This window comes from Pelophylax lessonae, assembly GCF_965119305.1.
Source record: "Pelophylax lessonae genome assembly, chromosome: 3".
NCBI lineage: Eukaryota > Metazoa > Chordata > Amphibia > Anura > Ranidae > Pelophylax > Pelophylax lessonae.
In genome coordinates this window covers 291,218,627-291,243,855 of record NC_138770.1, presented here as the reverse complement: position 1 = coordinate 291,243,855, position 25,229 = coordinate 291,218,627, and the positions used below count along the sequence as shown (strand labels likewise).

The window sequence follows — 25,229 nt, the reverse complement described above, 5'->3', positions numbered from 1 at the left end:
CTGTGGTGTGGGTGTCAACAAGGCCCAAGGGCCCCGTAGCCAGTAGGAGGCCATATGATAGAAAATGTCAGCGTGCATTAAAGAAGCAGCTGAGGTTTGGTAGTGACAGATCCCCCTCCTCCCCAATTGATGTAGATTCCAGGGGCTCTCACTAAGCTGCACTGACAGCAAAGTGAGTGGGAAATTGGGATGGATCGGCTCTCCTCCTCCCCGCTGACAGCCAGAGGAAAGCAGCACCGAGCTCCAGCCATCACAACCACCTACTTCCCACCACCTGGGACATGAGCAGTTCTGGCAATCATAACAGAGCTTAAGGGGAAAGGAAAGTCTGGGTCCGGGGTGAGGAGAGAAGGGATCTGGGCCAGGTGGCACTGGGAGCAGTATTACAGCATGGTAGGGAGATCAAGAGGAGGAGCAGGGAGGGGGGTCTCTATCAACTAGTGTGCTGTAAAAACTTACTGTCTGGCTGAGACCAAGTGATAAAGGACAGCACTCCCATCATTCAGTACTGGGGGCCCCACAGTTAAGGGGAGCCATGCTGTCATCCTCCCTAACCTACCTACCACCCCATCCACCTCTTTTTCTTCCTGCACTACAATCACCCTGTTCATGTTCATTGATGCCTCTCGTCTCATGCCCCCGAGCCAAGCACGGATCGTGGGCTGTCTACAGAGCCTCACCTGTAAGTTCCATATCAGGAGGGAGAACATCACTGTTTACTATGTGTGTGCCTGCCTGCTTCTCCTCCCCTTGCTCTCCCCGACAGGACTGCTCGTGTCCCAGGTGGTGGGAGGTAGATGTCTGCAAAGGCTAGGGCTCGGTGCTGCCTTCCTCTGGTTATCAGCAGAAAGGAGAAGAGCTGATCCCCCTCATTCTCCCACTCATTGAGCTGTCAGTGCAGGTTAGGGAGAACCCTAGGATCTACAATGACCAAGGGAGGGGCATCTGTCAATATCGCACCTCAGCTGCTGCATCCATGCGTGCCATCATCATGGAGCCCCCTACTGGCTCCCGGGCACTTAGGCAGTGCCCCAGTACCCGAATGGTTAGTCCACCCCTGATCCTGACTCTCTCCTACTACTCTGCTACCTGGCCAAGTTCTTCCTGTGTTAGCGCCTGCATTCTATAAACCCAAGGAGCCACACGCCTGTTCTTCACTTTAGGTCAGATTCTGCAGACATCCCCGCTGTATTGATCTCAGGATCTCTCCTTCCAGTCACAGTGCTTTACAGAGTGTATTTGACAGGCAGTAAGGAGGTATTATGTTGCCTACTCACTGCCTGATTTAATGCTATAATTCCAAATTACTACTTACTCCGATGCATTGCATACGGTTGGGATGTGGCCCCCTTGAAATCAGTGGGCAAGTTTGAAAAGTAGTGGCACTTGTCAAAAGCTGCACCCCAAGTAAAAATGCAGCAGCCAGGAAATAAAGCATTACAGTTGTGTCATGTGAACGGCCCAGTCTGGCTGTTGTTTTACAGTTCATGTGAGCTGCTGGGGGTGCTGTAAAACTGCAACTCAGCCACCCATTTTTACCTGTCTGAAAGAGACCCATTTCATGAGCAGTTGTACCTATTATTCCTAGAGCCAAGAGTTTGTTTTCTATATGTTTACACACTTACGGACCTTTCCAGGTCCAAAATTAGGAATTAAGTTCAACCCTCTACAACAGTCTCAGCTTCTCATGTGGCCAATTCAGAAAAATAATTTCCAACCCCAACTTAGAGTTTTACTTACTCCCATCACTGGTGTGCACAGTGACTGCTGAACTATTATTGGATTCCACCAGCCGATGTAGTTTCACAGATTGCTATGTAGAAATAGAAGAAAATAGACAACCGATTAAATCTAAGAATTCCCAAAGAGCGTTACATGGAGCTCAGGGACAAAGGCCGATTTTCAAACCTCTACTTAATCTTTAAACAAAATGGTATGTATATAGTGGGGTATTTCCTGGCCCAGAGCAATTAAAATATATGTGGGTACTTACTTTGTAACAAAAAAAAAAAAAAGGAAATGTAATATTTACCCAGTAAGAGAGTAATGGGATCTATGGAATCATTGGTAAAATATATTTTCTATTACACCCCCTATCTTTACCAAAGGATGCAGGGCCTTTTTGTGGACAGGTTTGCCACTATAGATATTGTTATTAATAGTGATCAATACTAACTAATTAAAATATACAATACCATTCTCAGATCATAGACAGTCAGAATGATGGATAGCACAGTGATCACAATAATCACTATAGAATATTCAATATATCCCTCTGCTAGCCACAGGCTGAGGCTTCCAGCTTGAAAGAAATAGAATGGATTTAAAACCTGGGAAAAAAAAGATAAAACTGTGTAAATAAACTGGTACTTTCAGAGATAATAATGGAAATTTTTGTATAGAAGAATCTCTCTCTAATGTTGAAGAACCTGGAAGAAACTGTTTACTTTCTGATTGTCTCTCTCTTTAATCAAAAGTCTGTATGGTCACTCATCTCAGTTAAGCTGGCCATACACTGATACATTTTTATTGTTCAGTCTGTGGGCTGAATGAATGACATCTAACAAATTTCTCTATCCTCGCTATACAGCAAGTATAGACAAACCCCCTGCTGGGCTACAGAATTCTGACAGCAAGCAGCTATTCTATCAGAATACCTGTACTGTGGCTGCATCTGACTGGATGCAGCCACTATTTCCCTAGCAATTGTTGGCCCAGCTCCTTTGATTTTTTTAGCAGAAGGAATTGAGGGGTAAGTGGGCCAACAGGGCAACACTTGAAATGGATTTCAGACAATTCATCAGGAACAAGACCAAAATTCACACAGTGTATGGTCAGCTTAAGATGTGTATGTAAATTGAGGCTTGAATATTGTAGCTCTGTAAGAGTTGGGCCTGTCACTGAGCAGTCTATAACAAATACATGATCCTGTTTTTTTTAATGAAAAATATACTTGCGTACTACAATACTTTATAAAACATTGGATTATTTTAGTATAAAATTACATTTTAAGAAAATGATATTATAACCTACTAGACTGTAGGATGTAATATGCAAGATTTGCATTCCTCTTGTTTTTTCACATATTACAACACATGTTTGAGCAAACAAAAAATACATATATATTCACTACATCTCTTTAATACATACACATTTACGTATGTTTTATCCCTGTTGAAATCCAGTGAGCTCCTTTTTGCCTGTGGTACACTGAAATTCCATGCAGCCTTAGCAGCTCAGCCTAGTTCTCTAATACTGGACTACTGATCACCTCCACCCTATTTTATGGAAATCAGGAGAGTAGAAGGTGCTCTTAAAGCCCCGTACACACGTACCGAATGTCGGCCGAACGATCGGCCGTCTTTTGTCCGGTGCTGTCCTGTCGGCTGAAAAGTGCTAAAGACTGCACACGAATTTTGTCGGTCAACAACAGCCGACTGCAGAAGTGATGTCATGTGATGGTTAACTTTCCGTGTGTTTTTTCTTCTCTGAGCATGCCCAGTCTTGCTCATCTGCTGTTTGTCGGCTGAATTCTGTACTGACTGAGGAACAATTGGCCGTCCTGGTGTTGGCCAACAAAAATTTTAAAGCCTGCACACCAGATTCTGTTCGGCCGAAAAGTCGCAGTCGGTTGTCGGAAGCATCATACTAACAAGCCGACAATCGGCCGATCGTTCGGTGGCCGAATATTTATGGCCGACAATCGCTACATGTGTACGGGCCTTTAGTTTATCCAAATAAAAATAGGCAAGGTTGATAACACTGCTAGGGATTTCATTGCAGCAGATGCACTGTTATGTCAGTTCATAAAGGAAGTCCTACAAGTGAATGACTTACGTGGCTGTACTCTTTAAAATGCTGATGCTTGTTTGCCCACGCAATTACTAACACCATATCTCCAAACATGAAACTTCCACAATCAGGAAATATGTTGTATACATGTGCTGGGTAAACACCATTGCACAGAAGCATTTGTGTTAACAAGTGTGTGGCCTTGTACAGCTATTCACTTGTACGGTACTTTGAATGTGACACCTGCTGGTCCTTGGGCACAAAGAATGACAGAATTTTTACTGCCAGCTCTCTTTAACCCCTTCCTGACCAGGCCCTATTTTGCGATTCGGCACTACGTGAGTTTAACGGACAATTGTGCGGTCATGCTACGCTGTACCTAAACAAAATTAACGTCCTTTTTTTCCCACAAACAGAGCTTTCTTTTGGTGGTATTTGATCACCTGTGCGATTTTTACTTTTTGTGCTATAAGCAAAAAAATAGCGTAAATTTTGAAAAAATAACAATATTTTTCACATTTTTTTATATGAAATTCCCCAAATAAAAATCTAAAAATCAAATTTTTTTAACATTTTAGGCCAATTTGTTTTCTGCTACATATGTTTGGTAAAAAAAATTGCAATAAGCGTATTTTGATTAGTTTGTGCAAAAGTTATTGCGTTTACTAACTAAGGTAAAGATTGTTGTCATTTTTGTTGTTTTTTTTTTTAACGAGTAATGGCGGCAATCTGCGATTTCTTTTGCGGGACTGCGAGATTTCGGCGGACAGATCGGACCCTTGACTGACATTTTTGATACTTTTGGGGTTACCAGTGACATTACTACAGTAATTAGTGCTATAAATATGCACTGTTACTGTAAAAATTACACTGGCAGGGAAGGGGTTAACTTTATTGGAGAAGGAGGGGTTAAGTGTGTCCCTAGGGGCCTGTTTCTAACTGTAAAGGGGCGTGGCTTTCATGTAAAATCAGAGAAATACGATCCTGCATAGCAGAACCTTATGATCTCTGTCATTACACAGGGGAGAATCCACCCGACGATCGCGAGTGACCGGCGGACATCGGGTCCGCCAGTCACAAGCGCGGAGATGTTAGGAAGCGAGCGGGGGTGGGAGCGCGCCTCCGGCAGCGCGCACTCGCCCCCTAGAGCCTCACAGGCGAGCGACGTAGATCTACGGCACTTTGCCTGTGAGGGGCTGACCGCCGACGTAGATAGTCGTGCGGAGGTCAGAAAGTGGTTAAACCCCTCACCCACTACAGCATGTGTACAAGGCCTAAGGAGACAAAACATGGGGAAATATAATTGTATGTCAGAGGTGTACTGATTTTTTTTTTGCATAGGAGCAGTGATTTTATTGATCCTTTAATTGAAACAATAAAAATGAAACATTTATTTAAATATAGTGTCTGGGGGGTCCCCTTAGTCTGCCTGTAAGGTGGCGCATCTGTACCGTGAATAGAACCTGCTGCAGCAAAACTTACATTTATAAAGAAAAAAAAATTACATTTAAATTGCCGGCAATGCGATACCATCGCCAGCAATACAGAAATGTTAAAAAAAATGGCATGGGGGTTCCTTCAGGTTTGGTATAGATTTTAAGGGGAACCCCAAGCCAACATTTTTTATCTTCCCCAAAATCCATACCAGAACCTTATCAAAGCATGCAGCCTGACAAGTCAGGAAACCATACCAGGCCACATGCCCTCAACATGAGGAGGTGCTTTGGGATGGAGGGAGCTCATGTTGATGGGGAAAAGGGTCTTCTTCCCAACAACCCTGGGCTGTAATTCTTGCACTCTGTGGGCAGAGGGTTTATCGGAATCTGGAAACCCCCTTTAACAAGGGGGCCCCAGATCCAAACCCCCTCCCTATGTTAATGAGTATGGGGTACATTGTACCCCTACCCATTCACCAAAAAAGTGTCAAGAATAAATAAAGACAGGAGGCAGTTTTTGACAATTCCTTTATTAAAAAAATGTCCCCCAATGTAGCTCCATCATCAATCATGACACCAGCTGCACCACCAGACCAGGGGAAAAAAAACGCTCTACCCACAACAATGCTAACCACCGAATGTCTGACCTGCTGTTTGACAGTTCTTAAACAGGAAAGGGGCTGGGCCACCTGGTGACATCACCTGGTGGCACCGCCGCCTTGTGACATCAACGACCACCTTTGTCACGGACGGAGCGTTTTTTTTTTTTTTTTTTTCAGGTCCCGCAGTCCGGCAGGCATCGTGATTGATGATGAATCTACATTGGGGGACTTTTTTTTTTTAAAATAAAGGAATTTTTAAAAACTGCCTCCTGTCTTTATTTATTTTTGACACTGAAAGGGTAAGGGTAAAGTGTACTCCATACTCATTCACAATGGGGGGGGGGGGGCAGGGATCTGGTGACCAGTTTCCGATAAGCCCTTTGCCCACTGACCCCCCCACAACCACAGCCCAGGCTTGTTGGAAAGAGGCCATTGTCCCTATCAGAATGGGACAAGGTACTTTAGGGTGGGGGGGCAGAGCCTCACCTGCCCCAAAGCACCCCCCCCATGTTGAGGGCATGTGGCCTGGTATGGTTCAGGAGGGGGGGCTTGCTAATCCTCCCTTTCCTGTTCTACCAGGCTGCATGCTAGTATAAGGGTCTGGTATGGATTTTGGAGGGGACCCCACACCAACATTTTGGTGTGGGGTTCCCCTTTAAATCTATACCAGACCCAAAGTGCCTGGTATGGATTGGGGGGGACCCCCACACCATTTCTTCACTTTTTTCCATTGCCGGCAATGTTTTCCTTTTCATTCAGCTGCCAGCAGAGAAGCCCGTTGACAGCTGATGACTCATTTCTTGTTAAGAATCTTCCCAGCCCACTATTTAACAACCAGCTATTCACTGTGCCCTGATTGGGCAGTGCAATGTGGGGCACTTGGTCTGCAAATGGCACAGAACCCCGCTAATTCTGGTGTTCATCGAATGGGCGAACAGGCGATTTATTTTGCTCGGCTCAAACTGGTCGCCCAACTCTAATAGTGTGTGTGTGTATACCCCCATATAAATACTAATATCAAGCACTATTAAAAAAAAAAACAATAATGATAACCTCTTTAATGAGTAGCTTCCAAACTGGTACAATTTCAACTTCAATAGCATTTGGCCCACAAACAGTCCTCCTGCAAAGGAAAGTAGATTAATTTTTTAAGCTTTCTTGTCACCTATATACAGCTGTTCATTGCTGACAACATACAGAATATTTAATTGTATGTCCGTCCCCCCATCCCCCCCCCAATTATACTTACCTAGGTGGATGTAGCATCTGTCCCTCGGCGCCGATGCACTGAGAACCGAGCGATCAAACACCGCCGATCGCTCAGCTCTGACAGCTCCCCGAGCAGAGAGCTGCTGACTGTCAGTCACAGCTCTCAGCTCTGCCCCCTCCCCACTCACTGAAGAGCTGAGCTCTGGAGGGCCAGGGAGCAGCCGGCTCAGGCTCTCAGCAGCTCGCTTACTTTAAGCAATTTCCATGGATCATTTGAAGTCATGGTATTGAGTATAAATAAATAATGAACATCACATGCATTTTTGGCTTAAAGTTTAACTAAACCCACAACAGTAAAATCAGTCTGTATATACAGTAAAGCACACTTGTTATACTCACTGTAGAACCTAAGGGGTTAATCCTAACACACACACACATCATAGGTTGAACTGGATGGACTTATGTCTTTTTTCAACCTCACAAACTATGTAACTATATAACTATGTAATCCTGTAAAAAGGCTGTATGATCCTGTCTCCCCTCCTTCCACTGTCCCCTGATAATTTCCTGATAACACAGAGTCTATGGAGTCCGGCTGCACATGCTCAATTTGGTGTGTACTGCTAGAGAGGTTTTTTTTTCTTCTTGGGAGGGTGCATGTGATCAGCACAGGGCCAATTACCACTGTCTAGACAGAGGGTCAGGGGTCTTGCAGTCTCATAGGTCAGTCAGAAAACTTCTCCTACAAGCTTTAACCAGTGATTTGCTGGACATTGATAGAAACCACAAGACTGCTCTAACTGCTGATGAGAAAAGGTATTTTGCAGTTTTCATTTACAAAATTAATTGCATTTCCATGCAATGTGTACTGTGGGAGACCAGATATAGTGAATGTAGGGTCCCGGGTTTAGTAACACTTTAAGGTGTATAGGCTTAAGGTGTAACATACTGCTAACCTAAAGCCCAAATTAACTTTTAATAAATATATTCCAGGTGCATAATAGTTATAGTTTTCTTTAAAATGTAGCCACAACCTGAATAGAAAAGCCTGTCCCCTGTCAGAATGCTGCATGAAAGGACTCTTGCTCTCTTTGCGGAAGCAGAGGTCTCTGGGTGGGGGTCCATCCCACCCCCTTCTGAGTCAGACCTATAACTCAGCAATTAGCAAAGATCATGCTCCTTGCTGATAAAAGCACTCTAGCTCTGACTCAGATATGTTCCTGTAAAAGCCTATTGCTCTGTGCTAATCCAGTCTTTCATGTTTACACATCCTTTAGGACAGTGAGTTCATTGTCAGACCTGAAAGTTAACTTCAAACACTCACACTGGCAAACTATTTTGTAAGATGATAAATAATGCATAACCTTGACTTTTTCATAATGCTTGATTAGCTTTCGATGTGCGGTCTTATAGGTGTGGTTATGTTCCCTACCTGTAAGCAAGATGACTTTTTATCGATTAAAGCTAGGTGCACATTCAGGACATACCATTCAATGCAATTCAAGCTTCTAATTAAGGTTGCATAATGCCAGCATTGAAAAAATCCTTCCTAAAACTCAGAATTTGACAATAATGTGCTCTTTTGTTCACACTTGTTGACGTGAATGCAATAAGCTAAGGAATGCAGATTATCTAGAGAATTCTTAGAATCAAATATAGATAGACTTTCCAACTGCTGGAGAACCGAATTCCAGCTTTCTTTTGAACCACAAGCTGGAAGGACATGCAGGGTCCTCAAGTTCAATACCAAGAGAAAAATCCTAACTTGTCCCAAAAATGCTCATAAACATGAGATGATTGTTGCATAATCCATCTGATTTTGATCAAATCATAATACAAGTTTAAGTTTAAAGGCACTTAGATGCTTCAGATACAACATGACTTCCTGCTCTGAGTTAAGAATTGATCAAACAGGTTACATTTTTGAGACAATTATAATTGTTCCCCTGAGATACGGCCAATGGGGTCCATTAACCACTTTACCACTAGAGCATTTTGCTGTCTTACGTCTGGGCCACTTTTTGCGATTCGGCGCTGTGCGACTTTAACTGACAATTGCGCGGTCGTGCGACGCTGTACCCAAACTAAATTGATGTCCTTTTTTTCCCACAAACAGAGCTTTCTTTTGGTGGTATTTGATCACCTGTGCGATTTTTACTTTTTGCACTATAAACAAAAAAAGAGCATTTATTTTGAAAAAAATAACAATATTTTTAACATTTTTTTATATGAAATTCCCCCCAAAAAAGATGTAAAAAACAATTTTTTTTAAAATTTTTGGCCAATTTGTTTTCTGCTACCCATGTTTGGTAAAAAAAAATCGCAATAAGCGTATTTTGATTGGTTTGCGCAAAAGTTATTGCGTTTACTAACAAAGGGAAAGATTTATGTCATTTTTGGTGTATTTTTTTTTAACGAGTAATGGCGGCGATCTGCGATTTTTTTTGCGGGACTGCGACATTGCGGCGGACAGATCGGACCCTTGACTGACATTTTTGACACGTCGTCAGACGGGATCGTGCCACTTTGCCGCAGTACTATTCAAGTACTCAGTGGTAAAGTGGTTAAAATAATGGCATAAACCATGGCGTGCCAACAGACATCTCAATGATCTCAATGATCCACCGTCACCCCACTTGCACTTTCTCTCTCCAATTAAGGAATCTTACAGTTATTGCCTCAAAGTTAAAGTATAACTAAAGGCATTTTTTTTTAATAGAGTGGAGAGGGATTAGAACTTCTGTCAGTGTTTAATGATGTCTGTGTAGGGAGATTCACCCTCACTTTTTGTCCTGCTTACCATTATCCATGAAAGTTAGACATGCGTGGTTCGTTTCGTTACAAATAAATATTCTGACAAATTTTTCTTTATTTCGGAGGTTCGGATATATCCGAGTACCTGAATTGCAGTATAAATTATTTTTTACAGAATGCTCCGAATAATGAAATTAAATTCGTCCGAATTTCTGAAATTCTAATTGAAATTCGAATAGAATTTCACATTGACTTCCAGTCAAATTCAAACTGTAATCATACTTTTGAAATCAAAGACTGTGTGTGTTATTAGAGCACCATTTCAAAATAATGCTGTTTTTATTAAGCCAAATATAATTTAAAAAGTAATTGTAATCATTTGATGAAAATTTTTCTTTTGTTTGTTCACTTTGCCACATTCAAATCGAAAAAAAAATCTAAAGTTTGCGATTCGACTGATTCAAAATGAATAGATTTGAGCATTTTGAATTGAAAAAGTCAGTAAATTCTAAGAAATATTGAAAAAGATATAAAATTAATTACGAATATGAATTCCGAATACGCATCTCGAAAACAAATTGAATGAATTAATCAAATTTAACTAAACTAAATAACTAGATTAACAAATCTAATCTAAACAAAACAAAACAATTTTTTTTGTCTAATGAACGTGAAAATAAAAGAAAATCCCACATTTTTGGTTGTCCCCAGAAAAGTAATGGAGGGGAAATCTTACAATGGGGCCACTAGTTCTGGTGACCTGCAGGTCCCCAATGTATTCCCTTTGCAGGCATTTCCTCTAACTTCCTGTTTTGGTTGTGGGACAGGAAGTGAAGTTAAATCGCCCAAATGGGTTACAGAGGGCCAAAAAAAAAAAAAACGGACAAGGGTTATAACCCTCCCTTACTCTATCCAAAGTGAAAAAAATACAAAAGTATATTTGTTTTTTTTTCTGTAGGGGTCAGCAGCCAGTATACAGATTGTATCTGACATTTTTTGTAAATTATCTCCCATCTATTACTAATAATACTAATACCAAATAATAGTATTGGTTATGCAATTAAATATATTTGATTTCTTTTAACAGGTTCAAGTGTATTACAGCATTTTTTTTAGCTTTCCACAAAATAGGAAAGTAACATTATTGCTATGGATGTTACTGTTCTTAGACAATTGTCCTCCAACCATTTGTATCTGTTTGATATTTCACCCTTGCCTCTTCCTCTTGTGACAACTCCAGGGCAAAGAGAGAGGGTGAATTTTCCCACTGGGCACACAGACAGTAATTTAAAATTCTTCTTTACACTATATATATAAAATCTCAGTAACATTAGGAATGATACATACCATCACTGTATTGGAAGTAAACAAGTTCATACCTTAATTTCTGATCCTTTATACTTAGACCTAAACCAAACCTTGTATGGATCTGTGAACAAGTGTAGGTGTCTTCCAGCATTCTGTATTGGTTTAGGAAGAGAAACATTAGAAAAAGTTCTGTAGACATTGCACACACTTATTACACATAAGGAACAGTACAATAAAAGCTATGATGCTGTGCATAGTAAATTTGCAGCTAAATAGCAGTTGTTAGTATATGTAAGTATATGTTTGTATAAACCCCTTCAATCCAAAGCATTTATGGTTGCTCAAAATGACACTACACTCTTGTTTAACAAAAACACATTTTGTTCAAGTACATGGAGAGATCTACTACTGTCTACTGCCTGAAGCTGTAAATGCCTGTACATATATTATGTGAGCACTTAGCTCTCTAGCTTTTGGCTTGGAAGCCTCAGAAGGAGGAAGGGGAGAGAGAGAGAGAAAGTCTCAGCCATATATTCTGTCCATGCTACTTGGACCAGATTATTCCAGGCTGGTTGGAGGACAGCTGGATGATACCCTTATGATCGCTGATCTTGTCTTCAGGTCTCTGACACAAAAACAGACGCCGAATCATCTTCAGGGGCCCCTTCAGCTGGATTTTGCTGCAACATTCATCTGCAGGTATCTCCATTAATAACTAAATATACCCGGGTTTATGTGTATAATTCCACTGAGACTCCTATCTGGCCCCTTAGCTGATAACACCTGTTAGTACATTGGATGTATGTACTGTTATTATTCTCTTCTTACTGTACTGTTCTTAATATTCTTATATAAAGCTTTTATCATTTCTTTACTGGTGTGCATCTATGTACTTCTGGTTAATGTTATATGCAGGTTGCAGTAGTTATTCTCCCCCTAATTACTTTATTACTTTATTACTTTGTTTAGATTGCTGATTAATTTCCCAGGAAGGGAATCAAACCCACTATTCCACTTAGTAAAGGCTCTGGTACTCTTATTTACCTACAGTTTTAGGGCAATATCTTATTTGATGAGGTCCATTTCTAATAACCCCTTCCTTTCTTAACTCAAAAAGTAACTTTTAGTAACTTTGTAGACGCAATAACTTTTGCGCAAACCAAACAAAATACACTTATTGGGATTTTTTTTACCAAAAATATGTGGCAAATGACAAATTGGCCAAAAATGATGAAAAAAAATTGATTTTAATTTTTTTTTTATTGGGAATGTTATATACAGTGGCAGAAAGTGAAAAATACTGCTTTTTTTTCAAAATTATCACTATTTTTTTCATTTATAGCGCATAATCAAAAAACTGCAGAGGTGATCAAATACCACCAAAAGAAAGCCCTGTTTGTGGGAAAAAAAGGGCATCAATTTTTTTTTTTGGTACAGAATCGCACGACCGTGCAATTGTCAGTTAAGATAACGCAGTGCCGAATCGCAAAAAATGGCCTGGTCATTAAGGGGGGAAATCCTTCCGGTCCAGAAGTAGTTAAATAGGTAAGGGGCTAGGTTTTTTTTTAATTTTGGGTCAGGCGTCATGATTGATGAGGGATCTACATCGGGGGAAGATTATTTTTTAAATTTTTAATAAAGGAATTGTCAAAAACTGTGTGTGTTTATTTATTTTTTTTACACTTTCTTTTTGGTGAATAAGTAGGGGAACAATGTACCCCATATTAATTTAAATGCGGGGGGTGGGATCTGAGAACCCTCTTGTTAAAGAGGGCTTCCAGATTCCAATAACCCCCTGCCCGCAGACCCCCACAACCACAGCCCAGGGTTGTGGGGAAGAGGCCCTTGTCCCCATCAACATGGGGACAAGGTGCATGGGGTGAGGGGCCCCCCTGCCTAAACAAACCCCTCCATGTTGAAGGCATGTGGACTGGTATGGTTTAGTAGGGGGGGCCGCTCGCTTGCCCCCCACTTTCCTGGCCTGCCAGGCTGCATGCTTGAGTAAGAGTCTGGTATCGATTTTGGGGGGACCCCATTTTTTTAAATGTTGGCATTGTTTTCCTCCTTAAATCTATACCAGACCCAAAGGACCCAGGCTGGATTGGGGGGGGGGGCATGCTTTTTTTTCACATTTTTCTATTGACAGCAATGTTTTTTTTTTTTTTTCCTTCAGCTGTCAGTGGGGTAGCCGTTGACAACCGATGATTCATCCCTTGCAGCAGCCGACTTTCAGGCCCACTCCTTAATAACCAGCTATTCACTGTGCCCTGATTGGGCAAAACTTGCCCAATCAGGGCTTAGAATGCACTGTGCAGCGTAATGCAAATTTGGGTGTTCGCTAGATGGGCGAACAGGCTATGTTCGGTCCAAACTTATGCTTGGTCTGAACCACTCGTCCAACACTAGGCAACACTTTACATGAACTTTGTATTCACTTTTGATATGCTGATATCATTAATTCTCCTATGTATCTGATCTTGCTGCTACACTTTGTGTACTATTCATGCTGACACTGATCTGTAATATTATCCTTTTATGGACATTTTTAAATGTTTTTAAAAGTAACTTCCAGCAGTGTATACTTTCTAGAATGTGCATTTTTACAGTATCTACGATAAATAGTTGAGTCCTCCTACCCTAAAGGAAAAGTCTTAGGAAAATGTTCTCAGAACATTCTCATATCATTAGAATGCCATTTGAAAGATTTTGTTTGCTTTTACCAATTGATTTTGGAATGAATTGACTTTACTGAACAAAAACAACATGCACTGTTAGAAATTTGATTGTTCAAGAAATTGTTTCCATCCTGCTTCTTCGAATTGTCTTGTTTCTGCAGTCAAAAATGAACACCGATTTGACCCAACAATGATTAGAAAAATAAAAGAACTTTCTTAGAACATTCATTTTCTAAGAATTTTCTTTCATAATCATCCACTCATTGCCAGCTTACAGGTACAAAGCAGCAATCAAATTGAGACATAGGGTTCTAAACATTACATAAACTTTTGGCTTTAGATACATATTAAGTAAATGGTATGGCTCACTATCGTTCCAGTTTAATAAGTTATTAGCTGACAGTTTGTAACTAATAGTAGTACCCTTCCATTTTCATAGTGAATAACATACTTGGAAATATAAATGCTATTAAGTATCGTGTTAGTGTGTAGTTAGATGTTGCCTTTGTTCTGATGTACATTAGGAAAGAGATATTCTTGTTAACAAGAATGGCAGTAACATTTTTGTCATCTAAGGTGCATATAGCAAAGATGTGTAGAGGACAGTAACCCATGACATAACCATGTATCAGTCTAAAGTATCCAGATCAGTTAAATGATGATTTTGGACTGGTTACAATGATTTACAGCATTTGCATAACATGCTTGCCCTTTGCATTGTTTTATTAAATAAGTCCATCTGCGTTCTGTAAAACAGTACAACATCCCATAAAAAATAAAAGCAAACCAATCATACTGTATGTCACAAAAAAAAAAAAAAAAAAAAAAAACTCTTTTGTGTAGACCTCAAGGATTTCTTGTAAACTTTGACATACCCAGCTTTCTGAAATATTTTTTCTGTGTGTAACCAGACATACTTGATTTTCTGCACCCAAATACACCTAACCTGTTAAAACAAAAGAACACAACATGAACAAGTAGGGCATTAATAAACGTCCTTAAAAACATAAATAAATAAATAAAATAGAAAAACCTTCCATTTAATACCAGCACACGCACAGTATACACACAAATACATAGTTACATAGTTAGTGAGGTTGAAAAAAGACACCATTCCATCCAGTTCAACCTATGATGTGTGTGTGTGTTTGCTGTTAATAGTACATTGTATACCCCTGTATGTTGTGGTCGTCTAATAGTTTTTTTAAACTATCTATGCTCCCTGCTGATACCACTGCTTGTGGAAGAGAATTCCACATCCTTACCACTCTGACAGTAAAGAACCCTTTACGCAGTTTAAGGTTGAACCGCTTCTCTTCTAATTTTAGTAAATGGTCGCATGTCTTTTTAAATTCCCTTTCGCTGAAATGTTTGTTCCCTATGCTAGGGTCACCAGTACAGTATTTGTACATTGATATCATATCCCCTCTCAAGCGTCTCTTCTCCAGAGAGAATAAGTTCAATGCTTGTAGTCTTTCCTCATAGCTGATGTCCTCCTTTCCCCTAATTATTTTTGTTGCCCTTCTCTGGACTCTCTCCAGATCCAGCAAATCCTTCCTGAGGACCGATGCCCAGAACCAGACAGCATACTCAAAATGCAGCCAGACCAGAGTGTTGTAGAGTGGGAGACTAATCATTTTATCTCTGGAGTAAATCCCCTTTTTTATACATGCTAGTATTTTGTTGGGTTTGCTAGCATCAGCTTGGCATTGCATGCCACTGCTGAGCTTCTTGTCTACTAGGACCCCCAGATCCTTTTCCATCTTGGATTGCCCCAGAGGTTCGCCCCCTAGCGAACAATTTACGTTCATATTTCTGCCACCCAAGGGCATTTTTCAACATTAAACCTCATTTGCCATGTTGTTGCCCAACCCATTATTTTGTTCATGTCTTCTTGTAAGGTTTCCACATCCTGTGTAGAAGATATTGCCCTGCTTAGCTTAGTATCATCCGCAAATACTGAGATTGTGCTAGTCATCCCATCCTCCAGATCCTTTATGAATAAATTGAACAGAATTGGTTCCAGGACAGATCCTTGGGGGACCCCACTTTCCACACAAGACCAATCCGAGTACTCCCCATTAATCATCACCCTCTGGACTTGCCCCTGGGGCCAGTTTTCAGTCCAGGTACCCACCCTATGGTCCATACCTATGCACTTTAGTTTGTACAGTCAGCGTTTGTGGGGAACTGTATCAAATCCCTTTGCAAAGTCCAGATACACTACATCTACAGGCCTTCCTTTATCCAGGTAGCAGCTCACTTCTTCATAGAAGGTTAATAGATTGGGCTGGCAAGAACAATTCTTTATAAATCCATGCTGATTACTACTAATGATACGGTTTTTATTACTAAAATCTTGTATATAGTTCCTTATCATCCCCTCCAATAGCTTGCAGACTATTAATGTTAGGCTAAATATAGTATACACATATACTGTCTTTTGCATTATATAGTACATGGTGTTTATAATGCTTATCAGTATACTTACTGACATTTTTCTACTTTATGGCATGTTTATTAAATAGTCAGTATCACATCACCAATCTTTGGCTGCTTTTTCACAACTGGAAGTATGTTAAACATTTCCCAAATGTTATATTGTACATTTAACAATATAGTTGACCTGGCTGAGCTGCAATCACTGCTGTCCATCAACATATGGATTTTAGCCAGATGCAGTGTTAGCCAGATCTCATTGACATTGACTGCATTTATAATATATACATACTGTACATACATGCAACAAAGTCAGATAACTGACCTTCTTCTTATCTAACATGATTTTTCTTTTGTTAGTGTATATCAGGTGAGATCCAAATACAGTATGGCTCCCGCTTTACAGATGCTTAGGATTCGTTGAAAAAACTTGCCCTATTGCTATTAAACATTAAACATAATTAGTAAAGTAATGCAAAGCACAGTGTAGCAAAGTGCTACATATTACATTCTTATTTATTTGGCAATCCATGTTTTTACTTGATTAACCTTTCTATTCATACTGGTGTTCTCAAATGGTGCTTTAGATGTTCTCAACCCCAGCTTCAATCTAAAATGGTAGGTATAAGCAGCTGCAGGAAGCCCCATTAGTGTTTTTCATGAAACCACTAGCTGTTTGCAGTGTGCAGCATCCAACTCCTAGCAAAGAAGTTGAATCGATTAGCTCCTGAGCTTCTGATATCCCTGCAAGAGCACTCTGTTATGCTGTTTATCACAGTGAATCTGCATTGTGTTTACAAGGGAAATCCTGTGACTGCACCTTTCACATCATAAGATTTTCTGAGCTCTAGAAACCACCCTGGAGCAATGCAAAGATGATCAGAGCAGCCCTGGCTTCCCCTGCACCAGCAACAGATCAGTGCATTAGTGATGTATTGCTTTTTTGCTTGCTATAGCTATAGCTAATAGTCTGCTGCTGCCTTTGTTTATGTTGCAGAGGGATATAGTGGACAAATGCTTCTGTGGAGAGGATTCTGTGTCTGATCAGAGACAGAGACTATTCACAGACACACCTGTAAGTAGAGACTGCTATTATTGAACTGTGTATAGCCAATGTTAAGCCTGCCATTTACCCAATTGGAATACACAGTGGAAGAGCATCTGGACTGCTAAGAATGCTGGGAGGAATGGAGGATTGTAGGAGGTGTAGTTCTTTAAAGAATGAACTGGCTTGGTAGACTGAGCAAAGAAACTATAGATCACTAAAACGGAGCAGAGAAATAGGAGGAGTGTTGCAGCTCCGGAGCTGAGAAGGACGATCAGATCAGAGAGTGAGTTTCAGGCTGCCAGCATACTGTTCACCACCACACCTGAGAGGGAGAGAGGAGCAGTAGCAGACATCCTGGAACACTGGACAGTGTCACAGATGCTGACGGAGCCCACTGCCTGATCAAGGGGAAGGACACCACTAACACTGACCGGTTGTGCTGCCAACAATAAACAGAGAGAGATCACCTGCTACCACAAGAGCTGCTGAGAGGATGCTGGCCAGACCCCACTACACTTTGACAAAAGATGAACAGTGTTGCCTGCAGGCATCAGAGAGCTAGTGCCTTTATCAGTGTTGGAGGGAAATTATACTGAGCACTCCGACATAAGAGTTGGGCCCCAACGAGCTGGGCAGCAAAAGAGAGAGGGTATATTAGAGACTGCTGAACTGTTATGGTGGTACAAGTCTCCTCAGTTATGATTGCCCCAGTGTAGGGTTTAGGCAAGGTTGCCCTCTACATCAGTTTGTTTTTGCAGTATATTTCTTACTACTGTTTACCTATTTGCAGTATATTTCTTTCAATTGTTTAACTGTTTGCTGTGTCATTACTGTTGTTCATATCTCTTTTGCCACAGAGGTACTGCATATATACTGTATAACGGCAAAAAAATACTCCCCACCAATCAGAGTGCATAGTGCTATTTTCAGAGTAGTGGGCACAGGAGCAGGGGGCCCAATACATCCAGCAGCACTTAAGGGGTAAGCGCTACATATACATTAGAAGCTGCTTTGGAGGACATACAATATGTTAAAGTGGCATTAGAAGACAAATATTGGGGAATGTTTTTTCTTCTTTTATTTTTTCCTCTAAAAAGGTACATAAAGTAAACTAGAATAAGCTATGCAAATAAAAAATTTGAAAAAAGAAATCCTGCACTATGAGAAAATGCTATGAAGTAGTTAAGCTGTCCCTTAGTGGAGCTCCACCCAAAAGAAGAAGCTCCGCTTGTCTGCCTCCTCCCCCCCCCCCTCTGCTGCCACATTTGGCACCTTTTGGGTGCAGCGGTTACCTGGTTTTAACTGGTACCCACTCCCACTTCTGGCTGAATTCAAACTCAGCCAGAAGTTCGGCCCCCTCCTCCTTCCCCCACAACTGGCCCATTCACAGGGCGCAGCTCGCTTTGCACATGCGCGATAGAGAACCAGCCGTGAAGCTTTACTGCCGGTATCCCTTAATGGAGATTGAAAAATAAGCTCAGATGAGGACACCGCTGGATTCCCTGACAGGTTAGTGTCCTAATATTTAAAGTCAGCAGCTACAGTGCTAGCAGTACATTTTTAACTGCTGACTTTACATTATTTCTAAAGGAGCCTGGAGCTCTGCTTTAGGCTTCACACTGCAGTCATTCATTCAGAAATACAATGCTGGGAAAAATTCCATTACTTTTGGATAAACTGTGTTTGTGTTCCAATTCAATTGAGATTCTATTTGCTAGATTGGCAAGGACTATTACACGTGATTATTTCTCACGTGGCAATGCAGTGAGTATGCTTAATATGATGTTATGGCTATATGGAGTGATAATCATTCACTACTTTATCAGCAATAGAAACTTAAAGTACATTTAAGACAAATTTCTCTTTTTCTTCACTTTTAACAAATTTGGATAGAGTGGAGCAGGATCCCAAATGTTGTTTTCTCTACAGGACAGGAGACAAGGGGAAATCTTCCAATGGGTGCACATGTTTTGGTGACACTAGTGACAATCAGGGATTCCCTCACTGCAAAGCGACAGCAAGTGAAGGGAAATCACCCCAATGTGACACAGATAGCAATAAAAAAATACAGGGGTTATAACACTTCCTAAGGCCCAGTTCACACCTGTGCATATTATTTGCAGTTTAGTAGAGGGGAGTTAAAAAAAAAGTCAGCATGCTGCATCTTTGATTTGCTTTTATTAAAACACTTGTTCTCCAGAGTTCAATCGTAATACAAAAAATAAAAATAAAAACAAATGTAAAACAGACCTAAATGCAAATGCAAAAAAACACAAGGCACAGATTTGAACCAGCTCTTATTCTATCCAAAGTTTTGGTCTTATTTTTACTTTAGGCTGATCATACACAGCTTGAAATTAATCTCATTTCTGCTGAACTGGCCAAACTTCAAGCTGTGGGTGACCTTGCCAATACCCAGCTCAACAAAACGTAATTGAAAAATAAAAGGGCAGGGTGCAAAATTGTAAGGTGATTGAATGAGAGAGAAATCTAATCATGTACCATGTGACTTAGGTATTTAGCCAAAAGAAGATAGTAACAGATGTATCAATATGACTGGATGTATTAGAAACCGAATTACAGTAGTATGTCTTATTTTTAGCAAACATGCAGCCCACCTCACCATGCCAGCGGCAAGAGTCTCAGTATTAATAAGCTGATTTATTATTGTGTAGCACACTCCCTCTGGAGCCGCAAGTAATTGGGATCCCCCACCCTGCACAGCCAGGAACACTGAATCTTCACAGGCACTCCAGAGTCAGAAAGCAGTCCGTGACTTTGTTTTTGTTATTTATTGAGAGTAATAAAGTAACTTGGATAGGTATGGGATATTATGGGATTCCCACTTGATTTCAACAACAAACTTCAGGGACAACTCTTCCTATATGCAGTCTCTATATACAGCTCTACTTCTTCCTCCAGCACTCTCTTGCTTGCAGAATCCAACTGGAACACTGTGAATATCTTACAGACGCTCAGTCAGATTAAAAGCACTGGCCTATTACAGGCAGGAACCCGAGGCCTCTTGGTTGTGTAGTAGAATTCCAGTGTCCAGCTTACCTCTCTCCTGTGGCTACTGATCCCAGCAACACCTCTTAAGGCACTGCCGACCCACATGGCTGCAGGCTAACCTCTTCAGCGCAGTCCTCCAAACTGACACTCACCAGCCCATCTGGCTGACTCTCAAGAGATCTCCCAGTAGTGCTGACCTGCCTTTGCTGTCCTCATCCTTGCTCCAGTGCCTCCAGGAAGGGCTTCCTCCTTGTGTTTTGATAGAACCCTTCCACCACCCAATGCCCAACCCAAGGTCACCCCGCCACACTAGAGGGCAACCCTGAGGCCCACCAACAGCCTCCTCAGCACTCCATCTCCATCTTCCATCCAATTGCCCCTGCTGGCATGACTAATGCCTATTTATGATGCGGCCTGCCCCCTGCAAGCCCTTCACTGGTGATTGGCTGTGGACCTCATAAATATGCCAAGCAACTCCTCCTAACCTCCACCCACTATGTCTAGGACATTCTCCCAGAAAACAGGGGGAAGCAGCAGTGAGGCTCCTAGGATGAGTCATCCAGCCCTGAGTCACTGAAATCTGACCCAGATTCATAGCTCAGGCTTATCCCTGAGCTAAAACTAATTTTTACCCACACTTACAACAACCCTTTCTACTTCTAGCACATATACTAGAGGGTGCTACACTTGCAGGGTGTTTGATGCAAAAATAATTGATCATCACAAAAGAAAGGACCTAATTTAGCCAGAAGCCTAAAGTGATTGTAAAGGGTATTTGTTTATTCAAATAAGAAACATGTTATACTTAGCTGCTCTGTGCAATTGTATTGCACAGAGCAAACTATAACTTCTTCTTCTGGGGTCCTGCAGTGGTGCTCTTGGCATCTCCTTTTCTCTGTCTGCCAAAAGAGAGAGAGGGACCACTGCAAGACACAGCACTGCATCAAGATAGGACTCAGGTAAGTATACTTAGAGGTGAGGGGGCGATACAAGTACTGGGACATTTTTTACCTTAGTGCAGTGAATGTATAAAGGTAAAAAATGTCTAGCCTTTAGAACCACTCTAATTATTGGACTTAATGTTCACATTCATGCTTGGTGCTCATGGCAAGTAACTGGATTTTCCTGTGTATGGAGAAAAACACTCTGCTTACAAAGATGCAGATAAAGCTGTGTTTCTAATCAATTGGCTTGGTGACCCCTGATGAGGAAAAGTTGAAAGCAAGCATTAGTAGGGTGCATTGCACCCTCTGTATTTTACTGGAGCTAAAGCATTGAGCAAAACCGTGTTGCAACATAACTGCATACCAAAAAAAACTGTACCTAGAGTGCTAAAATCAAACAGGCTTGAGACAGATTAGATGTTAGTGCATAACATCAAGAAAACATAAGGAATATAGTGTAGATGTTTTCTAAACATTTTAATAACAAATGGAAAAGTAATCGTTTTTCATATTGCTAGATACTGCAATATTACAATATTACACAAGGATAGTATAATCTAGCACTACTGTGATAGTACAACTGTTCCTTTGACTTACGTCCTAACATAAACAGTGAAGATATAAAAAAGCACTAGAAGGGATAACTAAGATAATCAAAGAGTTGCAACCCAACATAACAGGAATATTCCAACATACCCCGGTACTGGCCTTTAGGCCACCACCCAACCTAAGACATAAAGCCCTCAGCAGGAAACTTCGTTCTAAACCCAGGGACGCAAACAATGAACTATACCTTACTACAACAAATTAGCCTCTGGATCGCTTTAAGAAGCAGTGGGAGGAATCGACCCCCACTCCTGCCAATCACTGGCGAGCCCGAGAAACATCAGATTATTTGCATGGCCAGCCATAGAGGTAAACAGAGACCAGATCATCTTTGATCGCCTCCATGATCTTAGAGGACTGGAGTAAGGTCATGACATAATTTCCGGTCAAGGATGGAAGTTAACTTTTTTTTTTTTTTTTAAAGTAAAAGATCAACAATATTGTTTTTTTTTTTTTATCTTTTGTGCTTCTTCTTTGCAGGACCTTTCAAGCTTTATCAGATTGGATGGGGAGTGTCAGTGCACAACCATTTTTAGATCTCTCCGGAGATTTTCAATTGGGTTCAAGTCAGGGCTCTGGCTGGGCCACTCAAGGACCTACACATAGTTGTCCCATAGCCATTCCTTTGTTATCTTGGCTGTTTGCTTAGGGTCATTGTCCTGTTGGAAGATGACCCTTCATCCCAGTCTGAAGTCCAGAGTGCTCTGGATAAGGATTTCATCAAGGATGTCTTTATACATTGCTGCATTCATCTTTCTTTCTTTCGATACTGACTGGTGTCCCAGTTCCTGCCACTGAAAAAACTCCACACAGCCTGATGCTGCCACCACCATGCTTAAATGTAGGGATGGTATTGGCCAGGTGATGAGCAGTGCCTTCTTTCCTCCAGACATGACGCTTGCTATTCAGGCCAAAGAGCTCAATCTTTATTTCATTAGACCAGAGAATTTTGTTTCTCATGGCCTGAGAGTCCTTCAGGTGCCTTTTGGCGAACGCCAGGAAGGCTGTCATGTGACATTTACTGAGGAGTGGCTTCCATCTGGCCAATCTACCATATAGGCCTGATTGGTGGAGTGCTGTATAGATGGTTGTTCTTCTGGAAGGTTCTCCTCTCTCCACAGAAAAATGCTGGTGCTCTGTCAGAGTGACCATTGGATTCTTGACCACCTCCCTGACTCAGGCCTTTCTCCCCCGATCATTTAGTTTGGCAGGGTGGCTCTAGGAAGAGTCCTGGTGGTTCCAAACTTCTTCCATTTATGGATGATGGAGGCTACTGTGCTCATTGGGACCTTCAATGCTGCAGAAATTTTTATGTACCCTTCCCCAGATCTGTGCCTCAAGCAATCCTGTCTTGGAGGTCTACAGACAATTCCTTGGACTTCATGGCTTGGTTTATGCTCTAACATGCACTGTTAACTGTGGGACCTTACATAGACAGATGCGTGCCTTTCCAAATTATGTTTAATCAACTGAATTTACCACAGGTGGACTCCAATCAAGTTGTAGAAACATCTTAAGAATGATCAGTAGAAACAGGATGCACCTGAGCTTCATTTTGATTGTTTCTTCTGGGATCCCCCGCCGGCGCTCTTGGCTTATCCTCTTCTCCATGTGCCACCATAAAAGCCATGTTCTATGGTGGCATACATTCCTATAGTGGCTCACACATGATCCCGAGCTGTGCTCTGTTTGTCCATTGACATACACAGTGTGGCTTTGCCTCACCCCCTGCTCCCTTGTTACTGGATTTGATTGACAACAGCAGGGGCCAATGGCTCCCACTGCTCTCACTAAGTCCAGTCAGGAGGGAGAGAGAGAGCAGCACCGCTGCTCCTGGGCACAGCGCTGGATTGAGATTAGGCTCAGATAAGTATTTAGGGGACGCTGGCAATAGAAGGTTTTTTACCATAATGCAGAGAATGTTCAGCTTTTACAACCACTTTACAACAACTTTAAGCTTAGTGTTCAAGCTTCAACACCTATTGTTTTGAATACTGGTGTTCCCCAGGGCTGCATTCTAAGTCCACTTCTCTGTTTTCTCTGTATTGATATTTTAACTGCCATTTGTAGCACAATGCTTTACTCAAATTTGCAGATGATGCAACAGTAGTGGGGTTGATAAATCATGACAATGAAGCAGTGTATAGACAGGAAATCCAAACGCTGAGTGGTGTTTAGGTAATGACTTTAAGAGCCGGTTCACACTGGGGCGACTTGTCAGGCGACCTGGTCGCCTGACAAGTCGCCTGCCATAGATTAGCACAGGACCCATTCTAATAGGAGCAACACAAGTCGCTCCGACTTAGAAAAAGGGTCCTGTACTACTTTGGGGCGACCTGGAGCGACCTGCATTGACTTCAATGATATGAAGTCCGTGCAAGTCGGGTCGCCTGTATGTGAACCAGCTCTCACCCAGTACAAAGAAAACAAAATGAATTGTAATTGGTTTTAACAATGATAGATAAATAGACCATGCTGATTTTAATAATAAGGGGGTGCGGGTAGAATGGGTTGTGAATTTACATTTTTAGGCATTCATAAATTGGGGGGCTTGACCTGGAGTACAAAATGTTCATTTCTGGTCAAGAAAGCTCAGCAGTACCCTTTGCTTGTGCAGAGAGTGGTTAAAAAAAGCACGGTGCATTATTGGGTCTCTATTTCCAAATGTGGAAGATATCTTTTTTGAGCTGTCTTTACTAATAAGCTAATTATGAGATGTTATACATCCTGGCCATTTTTTTATTCTTCACACTCTCCTCAGGCAGACATAAAAGGATAAGAGCTGAGACCAATAGGCTGTGAAATATTTTTCCTCAAAGCTGTGGGTTAATTTTCAAAGCAAGGTTAGTTATAAGTGTGGTATTCAATATAAAAAAAAAAGATTAAATGGTGCACTAGTTATTGGTTTGAAAATGTATTGTTTTAATTTCAGATATCTATTATGACTGTATGCTACAATGCAAAGGACAGTGGCATTAAACTAAATATTTTCTGTGTTTTAACACACCAATAAATAAAGTATCCTATCTATCACATTTACTTTTTCTGATTTTACCTTTGATTTGTTTGTTATGTATGACATAATACACACTATAAAAAATATAAATATAAAATAGTGATGCCGTATGTACTTCAAAGGCGTGGTGTACTATAGATAAAGAAAAAAACAATACTTACTTTCATTTCCGGTGTTAAGACTGATTTGTTAACAATGCAGTTGTTATCCATGGCAGTATACTGTAGTGAATCTGTTTCGGAAATATGTGTCCACTGAACCCTTTTTCTGCAGCATTGTTTAAATTCATCCTGTGGGAAAAAATAATGTTGGTCACTAAACAAGAAAAAAAAGAGGCAAAACAGAGACAAAGGGATTGATAAACTTAAAATAGAGATAAAAGGAATAG

At 41.1% G+C, this 25,229-nt stretch overlaps 1 pseudogene across 1 annotated transcript in view; it reads right to left on the bottom strand.

The window, feature by feature from the left end:
* LOC309551108 (putative cation-transporting ATPase 13A4) overlaps window positions 1-25,229 on the bottom strand; it is a 143,829-nt pseudogene that overhangs the window by 87,332 nt on the left and 31,268 nt on the right. The window contains exons 3-8 of the transcript XR_014226181.1: window positions 25,003-25,131; window positions 14,652-14,722; window positions 11,173-11,253; window positions 6,884-6,953; window positions 2,196-2,330; window positions 1,741-1,813 (exon numbers count right to left, since the gene is read on the bottom strand). The product of XR_014226181.1 is annotated as a putative cation-transporting ATPase 13A4 (transcript). The remainder of the gene's footprint in view (window positions 1-1,740; window positions 1,814-2,195; window positions 2,331-6,883; window positions 6,954-11,172; window positions 11,254-14,651; window positions 14,723-25,002; window positions 25,132-25,229) is intronic.